We start from the raw sequence: 21399 nt of genomic DNA, 5'->3' as shown, positions 1-21399 counted from the left end.
CTCCTGTTTTTTCTTTTCTGTTTTGTTTGTTTTTTGTTTTTTTTGCTCTCTTTCTCTCTCTCTCTCACACACACACACACACACACACACACACGCAGTGTTTCATGTACAATCATATAATAACTATGCCAGCGTGTTGCGGCAGACAGGTCAGGCACTCTGTTCTCAGCAGTACTGGGGGAAGCAGGGTAAAACCCCAACTGACCCCCACCAACCACCACCAACCCCAACCAACCCACACCACCTAATCCCCACCAACCAGCACCAGCCCCTCCAGCTCACCACGGCTCCGGGCCTGGAGCGGAGGCGTGGAGAGAGCGAGAGCGCTGCTGCCTCCCAACACGGTCACGATTAGTCTCTGCTCACGCTCCTGAAAGACTGGAGGCAAGGAGAAACAAGGAGCGAGACACGAATGTCCAGGCATGATGAATGTAGATGCACACACACACACGGAACATGACAAAGATGTGTGTGTGTGTGTGTGTGTGTGTGTGTGTGTGTGTGTGTGTGATATATATATATATATATAAAAACCATCATCATGTCAGACACCGGCAATCATATCAACCACCAACGAATACTTGAAATATTTCTTCTTGGTGCAGGGGTATTAAATATTTCATATGGGGGTATTAAGTCGCACAAAGTGGCTTGGGTTATGAACCTACTGTGAGAACATGTCAGGCCAACTCGAAAGTTCTGTCAGAAGTAGTTGGCTAGCGGCGGTTTGAACTAGCTTAGCCGCAGCAGTGTCGGTGCCCATTTGCTTCTCCTCCTTGAACCCTGTTGGACACGTGTGCAAAGCAGTCCCTCCTTAAGACAGCCTCCCCGACACGGCTGCCCATGATCACAACAGGGCCCCGCACTAATCCAGTCGTGGCTATCTCTCACGTGCTGTGCTCCCAGGCTGCCAGGGGCAAGGCTTTAGCGTTAGCGCCACACTGTGCTAACACAGGGCGGGGAATGCAAAAGGCCGTGACATGTGCTTATCCACACCTCGGCGCCCTTTCCACAACAAAAATGCTAAAATATTAAATAATTTTAAATATATATATATATATATATATATATATATATATATATATACAAAGTGTGGTGCCAACCATGGAGCTGAAATCTGGGGCAGAAACTGAGCTGAGCACTGCAGAGTTCCTTTCGCCTGTTTGCTTGACATAGCCGCAGTGACCTCTGGGATTGCGTGCCGACCCTATCTCCATGTCAGTTTATCTCCAGATCCCATGGAAGCACGTACCTGCTCTGAGACCAGGATGCAGCCCCGGGGCTGGCCGAGCGGAAAGGGAACCCCTTGTTCGAGGGTCCGGCCCGTCCCACCTTGCGTTGGCTCTCTTTCCTGGTTTGTTCCACCTCTGCGCATGCACAGCACGGTTCGGGTGCAGCTGTGATCTCTTAAACCGTTTTCGATGTGCGTGACGGCAGGGTAACTCGACACGCCGCATCGCAGCCCAGGCTGGTTTGGGTTAGGGGAAAAAGGAGGGAAATGCTTGGAAAAGGAACATCTCTGGGCAGCGTTCAGAAGAACCGGCCGAAGTTGACGTCTGGACAGGGACGGCAACGGTGATGGAGCTACGTTTCCATCTATATCTGCTACACAGGACACGCAGGAAAATGAAAAGACTGAAATGGCACTCCATCCTCCTCCTCCACCCCTCTCTCTCTCTCTCTCTCTCTCTGTCTCTCTCTCTCTCACTGTCTCTCTCTCCCTCTCTCTCTCTCTCTGTCTCTCTCTCTCACTGCCTCTCTCTTTCTGTCTCTCTCTCTCTCTCTCTCTCTCTCTCTCTCTCTCTCTCTCTGTCTCTCTCACTGTCTGTCTCTCTCTCTCTCTGTCTCTCTCTCTCTCTCTCTCTCTCTCTCTCTCTCTCTCTCTCTGTCTCTCTCTCTGTCTCCTCTCTCCCTCTCTCTCTCTCTCTCTCTCCTCTCTCTCTCTCTGTCTCTCTCTCTGTCTCTCCCTCCCTCTCTCCCTCTCTCTCCCTCTCTCTCCCTCCCTCTCTCCCTCCCTCTCTCTCTCTGTCTCTCCCTCTGTCTCTCCCTCTCTCTCCCTCCCTCTCTCTTTTTTATTAAAGCCTGGTAGACACGTCTTCTTACAGTCAGGCAAACAACAGATGGGGAGCATGACTATACAAATGTGAGCCCATTCTCTCAAATGTGTGGTTTCTCTTAAAGGCCACAGTGAGCTCAGAGTGGGCTACCGACATCCCCCACTTATGACATGTTCCATCTAAAACAAATGAATTAAAAGTGAATCTGAAACACTGGCATTTGGTGTCTCCTTTATTGCTCAAATTCAGCAGAAAATCCTTGGCACAGACCACCAGCAAAAATTGGAAAGGTTTGTGTACAAATAGTTCAAGTCACGAGCTGGCTGGTGTGGACTGTTTGTTGCAGACTGAGACAAAGTCTTTTCTCAATCAGAGGAATCGGGGAAACTAAAAGCCAGAATCTACTGATAAAAATGCAATTTGGGGAAAAAAGAAAATCCTAATGTATTGTGGATAAAGTTTGCAGTTTTCGCCTGTGAGTTGTGAGTCTGTGGCATGTAGTGTGGAGCTTGTGTAGTTGTGCTGGATGGGGCTTGGACTCATTCAGCTTCAGAAGACTAACTGGTGTGTTTGTGTGAGGCAGTGAGCTCAGATCTAAAGCCGGCGGCTATTAGGGGGTGATTAGGTAACCCGATGGCTGTTTGCTGTTGTCGAGGCGGGTTTGAGGTAGAGATCTACTGCCCGCCTCAGATCTGTGCTGGGCTCTTTCTAGAAGCTTCAAGGCCAGAACTTGCTGACTGGGGGCCTTATCCCATATCCCCTGGTAATCGTCACCATGACCCTATCGCCGTGCCGATAAGAAGTCTTGCTGAGCTACGTTAAGCTGCCTGGCAAAGGTGATGGCAGAGATGCCAGAGAGAGGCTAACACACACACACACACACACACACACACACACACACACACACACACACACACACACACAGACACACACACACACAGACACACACACACACAGACACACACACACACACAGACACACACACACACAGACACACACACACACACACACACACAGACACACACACACACAGACACACACACAGACACACACACACACACACAAAAACCCAGCAAGGAGTGCAGAAGGGTGGAAGAACACTGTGACCTTAAACATTACCCTGAGAAGGTGCGCGCCTATCAGCACACATCATAAAAAAAAAGACAAAGAAGAAAAGGAAGAAGAAAAAAGAAGACAACTTCTAAAGAGTGTTTTGATTGTCTTAACTAGCTCAGAGTACACAGAGAGAGAGAGTTTAGGGAAAAGTGCCTTCAAAGCATAGAACGGGAGTCCCAAAACAGCCAAGGCCTTCTGAGAAAGAGAGAGAGAGACAGAGAGGGAGGGAGGGGGAGAGAGAATGGGAGAGAGAGAGGGAAGGAGCGAGGGAGAGAAAGTGCACTATCTGGTCTGGCACCTAATCAGAGGGATTAGGCGGGAGGAAGCCAAGTCTACAGGTTCTCCACCATACCAAGCAGTTATCAGAAACACTCCACTTCAAAGCAGCTCAATTTTCCTACATTCACTGTGTTTGGGCCTCAGCCTGCAGGGCTTGTTTCTGGGTAATAAAGGGTGTCAAGAGATGTTTGTACTTGTGCGCTACGAGAGACAGAGAAAGAGAGTGAAGTGTGTGTGTGTGTGTGTGTGTGTGTGTGTGTGTGTGTGTGTGTGTGTGTGTGTGTGCGCGCGTGTGTGAGTGTGTGTGTGTGCACGTATAAACGTAATCCAGGATGACTGCGTTTTCACGCGTGTTCAGTCCCTTCAGAGGCGGAGGGTAAGGCAGGGTAACCCAGCAACGATAACCATGCAACGGGGTAACCAAACTCAACAATACCCAGGCAGGTATTTCCTCCAGACTCCACCCACTCCAAGGATGCGCTCAGGTGCTCCAGGGCGACCCACTGGTCTCAGCAGGGATTATCGTTATTGCCATGAAAAAAGGACAATTGTTTCCAATCCCCCACCCCACTCACGCCCCCCTCGCCTTGATCGAGACAGCCGAAGTTTGTGTGCCATAGTCATCCTTGTGATGTTGTAACGTCTCCAATCAAACACCAGAACAGCCACATTCCTGTCCATGGAATACTGAACCCTAGTGTGTGTGGTGTGGTCACTGGAGGCTGAACCCTAGTGTGTGTGGTGTGGTCACTGGAGACTGAACCCTAGTGTGTGATGTGGTCACTGAAGACTGAACCCTAGTGTGTGTGGTGTGGTCACTGGAGACTGAACCCTAGTGTGTGATGTGGTCACTGAAGACTGAACCCTAGTGTGTGTGGTGTGGTCACTGGAGACTGAACCCTAGTGTGGTCACTGGAGACTAAACCCTAGTGTGGTCACTGGAGACTAAACCTTAGTGTGTGGTGTGGTCACTGGAGACTAAACCCTAGTGTGGTCACTGGAGACTAAACCCTAGTGTGTGGTGTGGTCACTGGAGACTAAACCCTAGTGCGGTCACTGGAGACTAAACCCTAGTGTGTGGTGTGGTCACTGGAGACTAAACCCTAGTGCGGTCACTGGAGACTAAACCTTAGTGTGTGGTGTGGTCACTGGAGACTAAACCCTAGTGTGGTCACTGGAGACTAAACCCTAGTGTGTGGTGTGGTCACTGGAGACTAAACCCTAGTGTGTGGTGTGGTCACTGGAGACTAAACCCTAGTGCGGTCACTGGAGACTAAACCCTAGTGTGTGGTGTGGTCACTGGAGACTAAACCCTAGTGTGGTCACTGGAGACTAAACCCTAGTGTGTGGTGTGGTCACTGGAGACTAAACCCTAGTGTGGTCACTGGAGACTAAACCCTAGTGCGGTCACTGTGCTCTCTAAGTGATGAGGGGAGGGCAAGTGTAGTCATGCAAATTAATAAGGACAATGATTAAGAATTTAATGACAATGATTAATAATAATTTTACCATTTTCAGATCTAAGAAATGTGATTTGATGCATTACTGTTCCACACTAAGAAGTTTCATGAATTTATTTGAGCACCACCCCGACCCCAAAGTGCATACGTGTGTGTGTGTGTGTGTGTGTGTGTGTGTGTGCGCGCGCGCGCGCGCGTGTGCGTGTTCGCACAGCAATTTCTCACCACATGTGCTGCTTTCGGGAGTTTAAAGTTTACCAAACTATGGAAGTTCACTTACACATCCCCCGATGTAAGCCTGCGGGACTCCACGCGGGAAATTTACGTTTGTGAGGCCGGACCTGCCGTGGCAGAGGTATGGCTTCAGTGGAGTTATCCATCTGGCTAGCGTTAGCTCCATCAGCTCCAGATGTGCCTTTAATTGTATTTACGTCTAAATTGCAAAACAGCTACTTGGGAAAGCGGTTAAAATAACATACAAACAACAGCAACTATGATAACAAGTGAAACTGGAATGGAAAGGAAAAGAGATCAAAACCAAAAAAAGGCACAGGCTTACAAATTTCAGTGCTGCCCTTTGAAAGAGGATCCCCTAACATTACGCTGTAGTATTGATTTACTCCGCAATTTCGTGTCTCTCTCTCTCCATGCCAGCAGACCAATCTGTGCCGCAAAGGAGGTTCTGCAAATGGCACTCATCTGATTTTTCCAAAACATAAAAGATTAATACCTTTATTCTTTTTCAGACGAGCGGAGAGGGGAGTGGGATAAAATAAAAAAAGGTAATAAAAGGGAAGGTCAAATTGGTATTTGGAGAAAGCAGGTTAGAGAGCAGAATTAGATACTCGGACCCAGAGGTGACTTTAATAAGAGGTAATAAGAAAATGTCTTGACGTGTGTGTACAGGATCGAAAATGCGCTTTTGGAAAAGAGAGATCCATTTCCCCCTTATACGCGTTTTATCCTACAGAGAGGAATTTGTTCTGGAAGAAGGGGGAAAAAGTATTGCAATCCCTCATTCTTCTCATATTAGGATAAATTAAAATTGGCACAAAAATCAAACATGCCAGAAACGGAGGAAATGGAAGGACAATGATTACCCACATCGCGGAGGGCCAGTATTAAATATGTCACCCACAAAGAAAGGAACTTTTCAAGCTGCTCAAATAATCTTATCGTGTTCTAGTCATGCTTTGACCAAAGAAATACATTTGAATCCATGTTATGGTCAGAGAAAGGAATGCAGAGCTGACTACATGACTGCAACCTCCAAGAATGTCTGAAGATATTCCTTCTTGAAAACAGCTGCCTTGATATTTCTTGATCAACAGAAGTCAGCGTTCTAAGCTCTATTTATACACCTGCTCCACAAGGGTAATCTGTACAATATATTTCCCATTATACAATATGCTGTACAATTTTACACAATGTATTATACCATATGATGTAGAAATAATATAACTGTACAATATGTTGTTTTGGAAATGGTTCTCTCATTATTGGTCAGTATAGAACCATTACTGTTACTAAATAACACTAAAAAACCTTTACTTTTATGAGTACATGTTATTGCTAGAAGAACGAACTTCTCTTTTAACAGACTTTATTCCTCACAGAAGGCCTTGGTTTCTTAGGTACTCTGATTTAGCGTAACCGGTTCAAACGTACGCACACAGCATGCTCCTGTGCACCTTACTAATAACCGACTTTATGAGCCAAGCGTTGTCCCACGCCAGGAAACACAACTGGAGCAGACGTCGGGCCAAGAGCCTTGGACTTTTCAACTTAAGTCAAAACCAACTGCTCAAAAATAACCATGGCGTATATAAAAGGGGCTTTGATCCAGAAATCTGTAGCGTGAGGCTTTCTGACTCCTGACCGTACACGCTATTAAAGATATTATAAAGTTGTAATAAAGATTGTTATAACCAGTTATACTGGCATCTGCCATCATGGAGGGACCATGTTTATGGGGTGTTATTTATAACTGGCTCGGGCTCATCACAGCCTGGTGCGAGCATTAATGGCAATACTCCAGATTTAACCACTGCTGATTTCAAAAATGCACCTGCCAAAGCTCTCAACAGACCCAAAAGTATGGAACACACCTCCCTGATTTATAAATCTTTAATTTATTAAATTTTTTTCCCCAGTATGTTATGAAAATGACTTTAATGTAGTAATGGTCATCTATAAAGCGCTAAATGGTTTAGGGTCAGTGCACCTGACAGAGATGCTCAAGCAATGTAATCCTAGCAGGACTCCCGGATCACTAGGAGCCTGAGGTCAACACTAACCACAGAGAAGCAGCATTAACTTCCACAGAGTGAGTTAAGTGTTCCGACACCAAAAATTTAACTGAAGCAGCCTTCAGTGTTTAGAAACTGTTTTTAACATAATGCTACCATCTACTGTAGAGACCGTTTTAGGCCATTACCTGGTTTTATGCACTTTATACCTTTAATTATTTTTTGATCATTTTTTATATATTTAACTAATTTTGCTCAATTGTCATTAAGATTTTTTTCTGCAAAGCATCTTTAATTGCCTTGTATAAAATATTTCACACACACACACACACACACACACACACACACACACACACACACGCGCATAAACCTGCCTTGCCTTGCCTCAGTTCTAACTCCCCCTACTAATAGTAAAGCCAGCTTGTTTAGGAAACCTAATATGACCTTTAAAGGCTGCGTTACTTCCAACTCCTAATGGCGAATAACCTGGCGTGCACTCCAGAAACTGTGCATGGGTTACACATTACGTGGATTACTGTGCCTGGATTGCACATTACGTGGATTAACGTGCATGGATTGCACATTATCCTGTCCCAGTACTGCATTTGTCTGTCCGGTGTGCTCCACAGTGCTGGCATATGCTGGATGTGTTTGAGGGAACATTTAGGTCCCTCCACTTGGGCGATCTCCCCTGTCTGATCACACCACTCCGCATCTACCTGAGCAAGAGAAAGATCTGTATAACCATCTCTGAGGCGTCAGTGTGTTCTCGGGGACTGCGAGAAGTGTACTAAGGCCTGTACCATGTGTGCATATGTGTCTTGTCCATTATGCATGCAGGCCCTTGAAGAAATGCTAACCGCTTTTCTACCCGCTGACAATCGAAACCATGTGCATGGCTCATTCCACGAGACACCGAGACCTGAGTGGTTCAGCTACTCATCTCAGGCAAGAATTTGCATTTAGAGAGATATGAGAGATATGCACACCATCCCATGCACGCATGCGCACCCACCCACCCACACCCACCCACCCAACCTCACACACACCCACACCCACACACACCCACCCACACACACAGTGGTGCCACAGTGGCCGTGTAATAGGTTGGGTCAGGTTTAACACCAGCAAAACCCTTCATAATATCAGACTTTGTGTCTCTCACTAACATTGAATCACTTTATTAAAACTAACTAGAGCTCTGGGTGTGTTTACGGATATACAGAGGTCACGATTTCTCCATCCCAAGATAAAAACAAGGAAAATATGACCAAATAAATAATCAATGAATAAATCACAGCAAACAAGCACCTCACTGTAGACCATAAATTATTCAAGGATGAAGAAGTGTGCGTAAAACGATGCTGAAAAATACATATGCTAATCTAGATGCTGGCTCTTTCTGTGTCTGACTGTCTCTCTCTCTCTCTCTCTCTCTCTCTCTCTCTCTCGCTCTCTCTCTCTCTCTCTCCCATGTGCATGATTTTTTTTGGCAATTATATGATAAGCAGCCAAAAGTAAGCCACACCTCCCCACACCCCTGAGGGGTGTTAAAAAACAAACAAACAAACAAAAAATAAATAAATAAATAAATAAAATGAAAGATCAGGCAGCAGAAGTAAAGAAACTGAATTCCAAGACGAGGGTGGATAAGGCCTTAAAGAAAAGACTAGAATACCCCTGAACAAAGAAATGGGTCACAGAGATAAAAAGAGGTGGCGAGAGAGGAAGAGAACGAGTGAGGAGACAGACAGAGAGAGAGAAGGAGAAGGAGGATTTGAAGAGACTGATTTGAAAGTGGCAGTATTTATGAATGAAGATCGGACGTCTTCATTGGGAGGCTGGATTTGATTATCTTTGACTTGAGACCTTCAGAGCTGACGCCACCGCCCCCGAATCTCACCAGAGAGCCCAACCACCACACCAGCTTACTATACAAGCTGCACCTGATATCAGCTCCTTAATCACTTAATCACACACACACACACACACACACACAGGCCATCCAGAAATACACACATGCAGAGATCAGAGAAACATCGAGATTACGGAGATTACAGGACACTCAGTACAGGACAGGGCAATTACAATCAACTAACCACTGATTCTGTAAAACACAGATAAATGTTTGTGTGTGTTTGTTAGTGTGTGCGCACACGTGTATACATAAGTGTGTTTATGTTTATGTATGGGTGTTTGCATTTTTATGTCCCCTGAACATGGTTTCGTGCATGCCTGTGTTTGTATGTGTGTATGCTTGCGTGAGTGTGTGAAAGTAAGTGTGTTCATGCCTGTGTGTGTGCATGTGGGTGCAATTCCTGTGTGTGTTCACGCGTGTGTTTGTGTGTCAGCGAGCATGCCTGCTCTCACGTGCGTGCCCGCGTTCCCTCTCCAGCTGACAGGGCGCTAACGGAGGCCCACGCGGACTACAGCTCTCTAATTAAAGAAGCGCGGCATGCTGTGGTCTGTCCTCCGAGCGGCGCCGTATGCTGCCCCAGACCACCAGGCTGCAGGACCCCGCACCATGACTATGGCTCGCGCTTCAAGTGGAACCCCCTCACGCTGGCTTCATCTGCCTGCAATTTGAAGCAGACAGACTGGCAGCGTGAAGTGGGCCAAATCCTTCCCTCTCCCTATTAACCGTTTACGAGGTCTGGATGAGGACAACCGTGTGAGTGGAGGAGTGTCTGAGGGTAGGGGAAATGAGAAACAAGGGGTAGTCAACGAACAAACACAACAGCAGCAGAAGTAAGCCCTGGTGCTGAGGTCAGAGGGCAGGCTGCCTGTACAGCATATCTCTGCAGGTGTACAGATTTGCCTGTACACCTGTACACCTGTACACCTGTGGACTAAGCCTTGCGTAAGCGCTGGATGGGTCCCTGGAAAACCGATGAGAACAATCTTACATCACCAGCGTGGTCTGGTTAACTGGGATCTAATAAAGGAGAAAATATCTAGGTACAGCAGGTGAAGGACAGACAGGAAAAAGTGTTCTGTGATGTGAAGGAGCATTTGTGTTAATAAGAGTAATCCAGCTAGAACCTGCCAGTAATGAGCTGTTCAGGGTGGCTGAGACACACACGCACACACGCACACACACACACACCCTCAGGCCAGACCCATTCTCAATAAACCTCAATGTTTTAATCAAACTGCAGGAGGTGGTAATGAGGCGTTGTTACGCTGCTATTATCAGATACTGCTGGTCAATTAGAGCTATCACAGAAGCACAGAGCGTATACACACACACCCACCCACCCACACACACACACACACACACACACACACTGCTCACTCCCCACACACACAGACACACCACTCACTCCATACACACACCCACACACACACCCTGTCTGTTCACTCCATACACACCCACTCAAACCCTCTGCTCATTCTATATTCTACCTCTGCTTACTCCATACACTCATTCCATGCACACACACCCAAACCCTCCCACTCACTCCGGACACACACACCCAAACCCTCCCACTCACTCCGGACACACACACCCTACACGTTGCATCTAATCCCTCTGGTCTCCATCTCTGCTCATCCGGCAACATAGTGGGTAGGCCGCTACGTCACGCCCTACACCCATGCCATGGCCCAGGAAGGAGCAAAGCCAGAGATGGCATGGGGGCAGAATGCACTGACTAGGCACATCACAGGGGTGAGGGGGAAAGTGAGTGTTTAGTGCAGATACCACCTGAACTACCACAAGAGCGGCATTTGTCCATAAACACCACATTACCTGAGTTGCCATCAGGGAGGATAAACACCTCGGCCGTTTGAGTTACCACTGCTCAAGAGAGAAGGGGCTAATCACCATGCACACACACACACACACACACACACACACACACACAGATGCACACAGACATACACACAGACAGATGCACACAGACACACACACAGACAGATGCACACAGACATACACACATTCACACTGACGCACAGACATTCACACACAGACAGATGCACACAGACACACACACACATTCACACACACACACACCACGCATAACACACACACACACAGACAGATGCACACAGACACACACACATTCACACACACACACACACACACACACACACACACTCACTCATGCCCACATTCACACGGACACACCCACCCACACATACTTTCTTACACCACACACCAACACCAGCTGCTTCTGGGAAGTGGCTAGAACTCAATTTAATTGATTGCAAGCTACAGTAGTTACTACACAGTAGTTATAACACAGTTATAACATGGTTTTGAAACATGGTTAAAGCTAGTAGCTAAATAGTGTGCTATTCTATTCTTTAGTAAGAGTATAGTCTAGTGAACTGTTTCCAGTAAACAGTGGCACTTCTGAAGCAGCACACACGCACACACTGACAGAAATACGTCAGGTTCTGTCCCCCTCCAGACCAGAAGGGGCATCAAAATCCATCTGTGATACTTCAGCATGCCGGAAGTCGGCAGAGCTGCTCCATTCAAGCCTCAGTGCGGGGCAGGGCGGGGCAGGGCAGGGCACCTTACCCCACTGTACTACTGCTGCCCCTGCTGGTCACCTGACGCCACAACCTCTACATTTGTCGGCACGGCGTATTTGATTTCAGGGCTGCGTGGGTTTGTGTTCCCAGCTTTGATGTGTTCTTCTGGTGCGGCCCACACAGGCTGTGGGAACAGCGGGCCTGATAACTCAATTAGGCTATGGCAGGTGACTTTAGCGCTGTTAGCCTCCAGGGCAGCAGCAGGTATTTCATTCTCAGGTATGTCTGCGAGACAGATAACGTGTCAGGGGCTGACATGCTGCCAATAAACAGTTCAGGGCGCTGATTTGACAAGGGAGACTTTGAGTTACTGCTTCTTATGCGAGTCAATTAAAACACACAGACACACACACAACCGATAAAAAGCGACCGCATTCTTACACCCACATCAAGCCCACGCAGACACACAAAAGCATATTTTTTCGATGTGTAAAAGCTGTACACGTGTTAGGGAGACGAGCCTCAGGCAGTCCGGCTGGGCTTCATTGCTTCTGGATGAGAGCAGTGACAAGAGGCTAGCACCTGGAGCTGGACTCCTGGACCTGATGCCTGGACCTGACGCCTGGCCTGGACCTGACCCCTGGACCTGGACTCCTGAACCTGACGCCTGGCTTGGACCTGGACTCCTGGACCTGATGCCTGGACCTGACTACTGTGGAATCTCACAGGTGTCAGGGCACAAGCGTGGGGGTCTGCGTGGTTCTGTGTGTTTTTTTTGTGGTTCTGTGTGGGTCTGAGCGGTCTTGTGTGAGTCTGTGTGGTTCTATGTGTGTCTGAGTGGTCCTGTGCTGGTCTGCGTGGTGCTGCGAGGGTCTGAGTGGTTCTGTGTGGGTCTGAATGGTCCTCCTAACCTCGTCCAGCTCCCATTTGGAAAACCATCCATGGTGGCTTGGCCCACAGCCCATTGCTGTTTGGGTCACCTTCTCTCTCTCTCTCTCTCTCTCTCTCTCTCTCTCTCTCTCTCTCTCTCTCTCTCTCTCTCTCTCTCTCTCTCTCTCTCTCTCTCTCTCTCTCTCTCTCTCTCTCTCTCTCTCTCTCTCCTCTACTCCCCATCTCTCAGGTGAGGACACACTCTCAGTCTCACCCATCTTAATGGCTCTGTGCCAGCGGAGTAAAATGCAGCTGTCAGCTCCGTGTTTAATAAGCCTGGCATGTGTGCCCCTCCTAATCCACCACCATTACGCCAGGCTGCCGCATGCGCCTGCCAGGGTGACAGCACCTGCACACTACAGCAGAGTATGTCTGCATGAGCTCCAGGTATACACACACACATACACACACACACACACACACGCACGCACACACAGATACGCACACGCACACACACATACATACACACACAGGTACACACGTACACACACACACACACACACACACACACACACACACACACACACACACACACACTTCTGCGAGCAGTTCCTGTCCCGGTGGGTCATGGCAGCGTTGGCGCATCATTACCCAGATTTTATCCCCCATTATTGCCACTGGCTCCAAATTAGATGAATCATTTTACTTTCAAGAGAAAGTTGGAGAAAGAAATAAAACGGTCGGAGGTAAAAACGTCCTCATGAAGGATCAATAACAAAGCTGAGACGTTTTTAATGCGCTGGATGTTGTGATGGCTTTACTGGTCAGACGCCTTTAGTGGGCCCACTAGTGTAGTTTAGAAGCTCATAAATGTCAGGTAAGGCTGAGATTCTGAGCTAGAAGATGTGTGTGTGTGTGTGTGTGTGTGTGTGAGATGGTCACTGGAGCTCAAAGGGCTACTTAGACAGCAATGTGCAGCAGGAATTTGGCTCCTCTGTGTCAAACGGCACAGGGATCGGTTCAGCCTCAGGCTGAATATATCACATTGTGATTTCATGATACTCAAAAAAAAAGAGATTGTAGGGGCTTGTGGGGTGTGTGTGTGTGTGTGTGTGTGTGTGTGTGAGAGAGTGTGTGTGCACAGCACAGCAGAGGAGTGCGAAAGGAAAAAGAGTCAGAGTTGATACCACAAATGGAGAAGTGACACAAGAGAAGTCAGCGGAAGGGAAGTCACTTCCTCCCACAGGCAATGCAGTGGGCACCCCCATGCTCAAGGCCCCCCTGGTCACATGACTTCAGAGCAAACAGGCAGGCAGGCAGGCCGCGAGGTGTGTGCACGAGCACAGGACGCCCCTGGGACAGGGAGAACAGAGAGCAGACGGAAAAGCAGAAAACGATGGGAAGATTAGCAGCCTGGGTGATGCCGAGCAACGCCGAGCGGGAAGTCCAAAAGGGCGGCAAGAGCCGTTCCCTTTCAAAATGACGGAGATTGTGTGCAGAACCCAAACCCCCACTCGCACAATGCAGCGCCGGGCTTCCCACAGCTGAGTCCGACCGCTGCATACCACCATCCCTCGCTGACCTTCCCCAGCTCCACCCTAACCAACGTTCCTGGACCAGTTAGAATGCGGTTACATTTTTTTTAAAAAGCCACCAAGCGTTTCCAGAGAGCCACGTTGTTCCGCTAATTACAAAGGGACCAGGGATGGGGGAATCTGGGCTAATCCAGGCGTGATAAGAGTCTCATTACCCAGCAAAGACATTTATCGCGGCGGATTGATGACCCATTTCCAAAAGCGTCTCCAGAAGCGTGGGGAGCTGGAGATGCAGCGGAGAGCAGGCGCCACGTCTGGAGCCGGGCTCGTCATTTGTCTGAGAGCGGAATTGTGCGAAACGTGTAATTAACAGATGCAACTCAGGCTAATAGAATTCTCTGGAAGCCCGAAGTTTCTCAGTAAGGGCAGGTAGCGGGGGGGGGCTGGGTAAAGCGCACAGGCGTGGGAGTGAAGGCACAGGAAGAGATTATTCAGGGTGTCAGAAACTGGCAAATGAGCAACGGTGAGTTTCGGCATGGAAATCTTCCTATCACACACACACAAACACACACACACACACACACACACACACACACACAGAGCCAATTATGATGAAGCTGCTCACACAAAAATGAGCACAAACTCAGATGTGAACATTTGCAGTGAAGTGCTCCCCTGCAGACACACTCTCGACCCGCACAATTTAGCACACACACACACACACACACACACACACACACACACACACACACAGGTCTAAAGGTCTGCCCCACCTCCCTGCGGTCTCCTTGTGTAAGTTTGGTAATGAACTCAGACAGCTCAGGGACTGCCCATGTCGAGCGAGTGTGTGTATGTGTGTGTGTGTGTGTGTGTGTGTGTGTGTGTGTGTGTGTGTGTGTGTGTGTGTGTGTCGGGCTACTGACAGTGCTGTCCTGATGCTCCTCTCTCTCTGTCTGCTTTGACCTGCTGTAATTTGTGTGCAGGGTGGCCCCTGACAGTAGCATCTGCACACGCTACGCCAGACAGATGAGATTTTCCTAAGTGCCTCCACACATCCCCACCACCACCCAGACGCGTCCGCCTACACCCCCTACACCCTCCCGCCACCACCCAGACGCATCCGCCTGCCTGCCACACAGAATCCGCTCGGCACGAAGGGACGCACTACATATAATTAACAGTGCGCAAAGGCGAGAGGGAAGGGTGTGTGTGTGTGGTGTGTGTGAGTGTGCGTGTGTGGAGAGAGATTAGGGAAGGCTAACACCATCATTACTGCATACGTCACTTCAGTACAGTCAAGGGTATGAGAGTGTGAGGAACTAATTACACAGACATGCACACACCACACACACACACACACACACACACACACGCGCGCGCGTGCTATCTTTCCCTCTCTCCATAACCCCTCAGAGAGAAAAGAACAAAAGGGTTAACAAGCAAGAGCGAGAGAGAATGAGAGAGTTTAGTGAGTAACGCTGTCTGACGGAGAGATGCTCTACAGCCACGCCGCACAGACACATCTGTGAGGCACCTGCCCACTGATCACGCACCACACCTGGGGTGGTGCTAACTCAAGGCCCCTGCTTCCTCCTGGGCCTACGTCAAAACGACACATCCTAAAACGCTCCGGACGGCCGATAAAATGTTCAAACGGATGTTAAATGGCAAACCAGTGGAGAGACCTGACTGTTAGCATCTCGAGTGGAACCGAGAAGAAAGAATAAGGAAAGCAGTAACACACCTGCACCAGTTACCCACGTGCCACTGCTGCCAAACACACCGCAGAGATGCTCTTACCTATACAAGTATCGGACCACACGCACGTAGTGGTTATAGGGGTATCAGCTGTACGTTCAACCATTGCTAACAAATGACTTTAAAGTCTGAGGCATTACTGGTCCTACTGGTCTCCTTTCAAATCTAAGCAGTAAGATCAATACAAATCCATGATACACAAACCATAGAACTCCACATGTCTACAGAGGAATCCATCATCGCGGCGCCAGGCTGTTTGCGTTTGGCCCCCTCGGCTGGGGCGCGAAGGGCCCGTTAGAAAGTGTCCCCTGAAGCCACCTCACCCCACACGCGCCGAGCGGCTGCGTTCCCACTTTGCTTCAACACCATCCGCCCGAGCGCAGAGCAACGTTACCAAACCAGTTTTCATTATGGCTCCTAAAGCCAGAAGTCATTTTTATTCCTTACCTCTCTCTCTCTCTCTCACTCTCTCTCTCTCTCTCTCTCACTCACTCTCTCTCGCTCTCTCACACTCATGTCCAGCCCAGCAGCAGACTGTCCTTTAGGGATCTCCTCGCAAACTGGAGACTAAACATAAACCAGGGAAAACCACCCTGACATTACAGAAAGGGCCAAGTCAGGTGTGTGTGTGTGTGTGCGCGTGTGTGTGTGTCATGGTGGGAGAGCATTTGAGGGATTACCCTGAGTCTGGTTTTATGATTATTACACATGGGCTTTGGCGTATCTGCGTGGTTTCAGACGCTCTGAAGGTGGCCGGGCAGGCACACGCACCCCGCCAGGGAGGAGCTGTGTGTGTTTGTTTCCACAAAGACAGACAAATTAGACAACAACTTTTTAAATGCAATCATCACTTTCAGTTTAATGACAGGCTTGCCAGTGATGAAAGGCACAGCACACACATGCACGCACACAAACACACGCGCACATACACACACACACACACACACACACACACACCATGCTTTTTTTGATTTATGTCTCTATAAGCATGTTACTGCGGGTATGTGTGTGTGTGTGTGTGTGTGTGTGTGTGTGTGTGTGTGTGTGTGTGTATGTGTGTGTGTATGTGTGCGCGTTCCAGCTTTACTTTACCAAGCAACAACAGAGCAGGTGTTGCTGCAAGCTCGTTAGCCTGAGGTATCACGAGCACAGTTACAGCCAGCAAACACTGTTAGAACACAGCCACGCCAAGTAAAACACCTTACACAGAGCCTGAGAACGACACACTGCGTTTGTGTGGACGTGAGGTGTGTGGGGTGTGTGTGTTGGCACACATGCGTTTGCACAGTGTGTTATTCCTGAAGTAGGTCTTGTTTTCTGTATGAATTTCAATGAATCACTAACTCAAGATAAGATTAAAAAACATGTAAAGTGTGTGTGTGTGCGTGTGGTTATAATTGTGTGGTTGACTGATAGTTAGACTAACAAAATCTATTTAATTTTATGAGTACTGTTACTCTGCAGACTAACGTAACTAGCATGCGTGTTTGCATGTGTGTGTGTATGTGTGCGTGAGAGGTCACTGGCTCCCTGCAGCACACACTGGTGCTAACCTGCCAACCGTCATCCCCTTAACCTGGCAGGATCGCACATGTCCATCTGCCCCGAGGACAACAACATCCCTGAGTGGCGTCCAAGCTCGCTGTCCTCTTGAAGGGCAGGGTGTCGGCCATTAGCCTCGCCCTGACCATCACCTGGCTTGTTTTGCGCAAATGTACAGTACGTTTGTTTTATGAATCATATAAAGGGTGTGTGTGTGTGTGTGTGTGTGTGTGTGTGTGTGTGCGTGAAGGACAGAGCCAACTCACCTCTGAGGGTGATCAAACTATAACCCTCCACCCAGGTGAGGTGAGAGGTCATGATGTGGCTAATATTTACAAAACCCACGAGGCTGGTCAAAGGGGTCATGAGGTAGCGTGGGCAGTGAGGAACACCCATGATGCAAATGTGGATCTAAAGGTTAGTTCTGACATTGCAGGCCAAATCTGACCCGCAAAAAACAATTACAGATCCCCCTTAAAGAGCAGAGGGTCTGTCTGGGTAGAAGAAGACCTTCCACGGAGGGGAAAGCAGGGTTGCCATAACTACCACCCCGCGAAAGGAGCCAATCAGGTCCCTGCAAGTTGTAGCGTCAGCAGAGTGGAAGGGTTTTAGCAACACACTGTGAGTGGTGGGTGGGCTCTTGACGCCCAGGACGGCAGCAGCACACAGGTGTGTGTGATGTCCTCCGGAAGCCCCAGAGCCCCCGCGACCGCTCTGCCCTGACTGAGTTAACCTCCATAACACGCGATGTACACACCCCCAGCTCTCCAAGTACTTCCTAGGACAAAGGTCAATGGCTACCCACTCTCCTGCAACTCTGCTGAGACACAGAGGGCAGCAAGTCAAGCACCGCATATTAATACACACACACACACACACACTCACACACACACACTCACGCTCACACACTCACGCTCACACACACACACACTCTCACACGCACACACTCACACACTCACACGCACACACACACACGCGCGCACACACGCGCGCACACACACGTACACACACACACGTACACACACACGTACACACACACACACACACACACGAACGGGCGTGCGCGCAAACGCACGGGCTCGCACGCACGCACACACACACACACACACACACACACACACACACACACACACACACACACACACACACACACACACACACACACACACGCACACGCACACCTTCTCCACTTTCCTTAACTTCTTGGTAACTCCAGTCTTGCATGTCCACAATGCACAGGATATGCAGAAAGACAACATGATAGACAGATAAGGAACAGGAGAAATATATATAGAAGATAGAGGGATACTGAGAATGAAAGAGCGAGAGCGAGACAGAGAGAGAGAGAGAGAGAGAGAGAGAGAGAGAGAGAGGGAGGAACAGTGAGTGAGAATTAGAAGTGAGAGTGATAAAGGCCGCATGTGTGTGTGTGTGTGTGTGTGAGAGAGAGAGAGAGAGAGAGAGAGAGAGAGAGAGAGGAACAGTGAGTGAGAATTAGAAGTGAGAGTGATAAAGGCCGCATGTGTGTGTGTGTGTGTGTGTGAGAGAGAGAGAGAGAGAGAGAGAGAGAGAGATAGGAGAGGAGAGGAGAGGCTAGATGGGTACCTTCAAAGGGCATTTATCATATCTACATCCTCCCCCCCTCGGCCTGCATGTAATTCAGTAATCATTTCTATTATCATCTAATGACCTTACAAAGGCCACAGTAGTTAGTTGTGGGTCCCTACAAACAGCACAGATGTTCAGAGCCCCGCCCCCCCAACACTCCAACACCCCTCCCTCCACCTGCCACACAACTGCACCCTGACCCCAGAGATCACACAGAGGTCACCCCACGGGGAGAGTTCGAGAAGGACGTGGCATGATAGGCCAGAATGCCTGTCAGTAAAAGAACAACCTGAAAAAGGTAGGTGTGTGTGTGTGTGTGTGTGTGTGTGTGTGTGTGTGCGTGTGTGTGAGAAAGAGAGAGAGAGTTCACCTCTACCACTGCCTCCAGCTTTCCCAACCACATCGTGTCTGTACAGGCCAGAGAGGTGGAGGACAAACCACTCGGGGCTCACTGTAACCCGGGGAACGCTAAATCAGTGATCCCCTCTCTGCTCTGTTCTGCCTCAGCAGCTCAGCGACGCCTGTGCTTCATTATTTCTGCTCTGCACATGAGGAAGCAGCGAGAAATTCGAGGCAGAAGTGAGCGCTCTGTAAACAGCAACCTCAGAAAAATACATTTAAAATGTGTCAGAGTAAAACAACGGAAGAGGAATGTGTGCGCGCGTGTATCTGCACATAAGAAAATGCAGGGTAGGGTCGGTATGAGTGAGTGAGTGAGTTTAGGGGAATAGATGGGTCACTAGAGTGGTGAAAGTGAAGGTGTCACTCACGCTGAGCACTCATAAAGCAACACCGGGTCCCCCGCGGTCACGTTTAGCATTTACCCTCTCTCTCCCCCTCTCTCTCTCTCACCCATGCCCTAAACTCTGTGCCACTCACAGTTCGTTTTCGGGACCAGCGTCTGTCTGAGAGGAACTCTGCGGGTTTAATCAATCAGCGTTCCAAGCTCATGTTTATGAGTCTCGGCTGCCCACGATCCATCATTCCGGCTCCAGCACTCCAAACTTTAACACCACTATCCGTGGCGACAAAGGAGACCATAATGGGACAAATGGCCCACTCTGCATACTAAACCAATAAAGCACAATTAAGCTTTTCTGCAGCCAAACAAGCAGCATGAATCAGCAAGGAAGAGTTTTACTAGAGGAGAAGGAGGAGTTACTGCCAGTCAGAACTCACGGAACCACGTCCAGACCCCTGAAGACCAGCTCTGAGCTGACGGAGAACCAACCAGGACATATTTTACAGGCCAACAGCCTACCAATTAAAAGAAATCCTGACGCATCTCTCAGCCGACCAAAATTGAACTCTAACTGAATAGAAAACCCTTTGAAATTTGAAATGAGCATTTCACATATTAAACCTATTTTTCCATTTCGTTGAAAGCGCGTTTCTGTCGCTCGGGCTGTCACGTGTGTGCTGGGTCTCGATCTTATCGCACTGTGTTTAATGTGCCACCTTCAGCTTTAAAACGCTGGTCGCTGACAGTTACTTTGCAGACCTGGGGCAAATGTGGGAGGTACCACTATCAGGGCCAAGCAGGGGAGGTCGGGGGCCAGGAAGTGATAGGGGGAAGGGGGGAGTTCAAACGCATCAGAACGCAGAGTGTAAGGGGGTGAGTCTGACCCTATCTAATCTGTCCCACTGATGAAATAAACGTGCGTGTGTGAGAGTGTTTGTGTATCTGTGTACACAGAGACAGATCACGTGTGTGTGTGTGTGTGTGTGTGTGTGTAGACAGCTCCTTGACGAATGGATAGGCATGGCCTGGTCTTTGGCTTTCAACGCCTGTGCAAAGAATGCAGGAACCCTGAGCAGAGAGGTCCAGACATCAGCACCCATGACTTCTGGGACCCTATCAGAGCAGGGGGTGGGGGGACTCATGAAACGCAGGACCAGAGGGTCACCAGCGACCATGCGACGAAGACGGTGGCCCCACAGGGACATATATCACAGGGAATATGTGAGTTGAGGAAACGTTTTCCTTTCGCCATATTACAAGTTTTACATTTTGTCTTACATTTTGATATTGCACAGAGCATGTAGACAGACAGACAAACAGACACACACACACACACACACACACACACACACACACACACAAAAATAGATGTCTGGCTATTTTAATGGGGATTAATGAAGACCTGAACTCTTAGTGAAAGGTATGCCTTAAGATGTATTGGACCCGTGAATGAGTCTACGCATGTGCCTGTGTGTGTGTGTGTGTGTGTGTGTGTGTGTGTGTGTGTGTGTGTGTGTGTACGTACGTACATGTACAAGTGTGCTGGCTACCAAAACTGGAGAAGAGTGCTGTGTAAACAGCATTGTTATCTGGCTGTGTGTGTGTGTCTGTGTGTGTGTGTGTGCGCGCGTGTGCATTTGTGCATGTGTCTTTCTGTGCTATGTGTTATCTTAATGAATGAGCACTGTCCAAGTTGGTCTT

The 21399-nt window shown here is 48.7% G+C and overlaps 1 protein-coding gene across 1 annotated transcript in view; it reads right to left on the bottom strand.

Moving 5' to 3' along the window:
• Positions 1-21399, bottom strand: part of fto (FTO alpha-ketoglutarate dependent dioxygenase) — a 103234-nt gene that overhangs the window by 39394 nt on the left and 42441 nt on the right. The gene's annotated exons all lie outside the window — the stretch shown is intronic.

Source organism: Electrophorus electricus, chromosome 21, assembly GCF_013358815.1.
Source record: "Electrophorus electricus isolate fEleEle1 chromosome 21, fEleEle1.pri, whole genome shotgun sequence".
Classification (NCBI taxonomy): domain Eukaryota; kingdom Metazoa; phylum Chordata; class Actinopteri; order Gymnotiformes; family Gymnotidae; genus Electrophorus; species Electrophorus electricus.
Note: the sequence above shows the minus strand (reverse complement) of the source record. Positions and strands in the feature narration are given on the sequence as shown.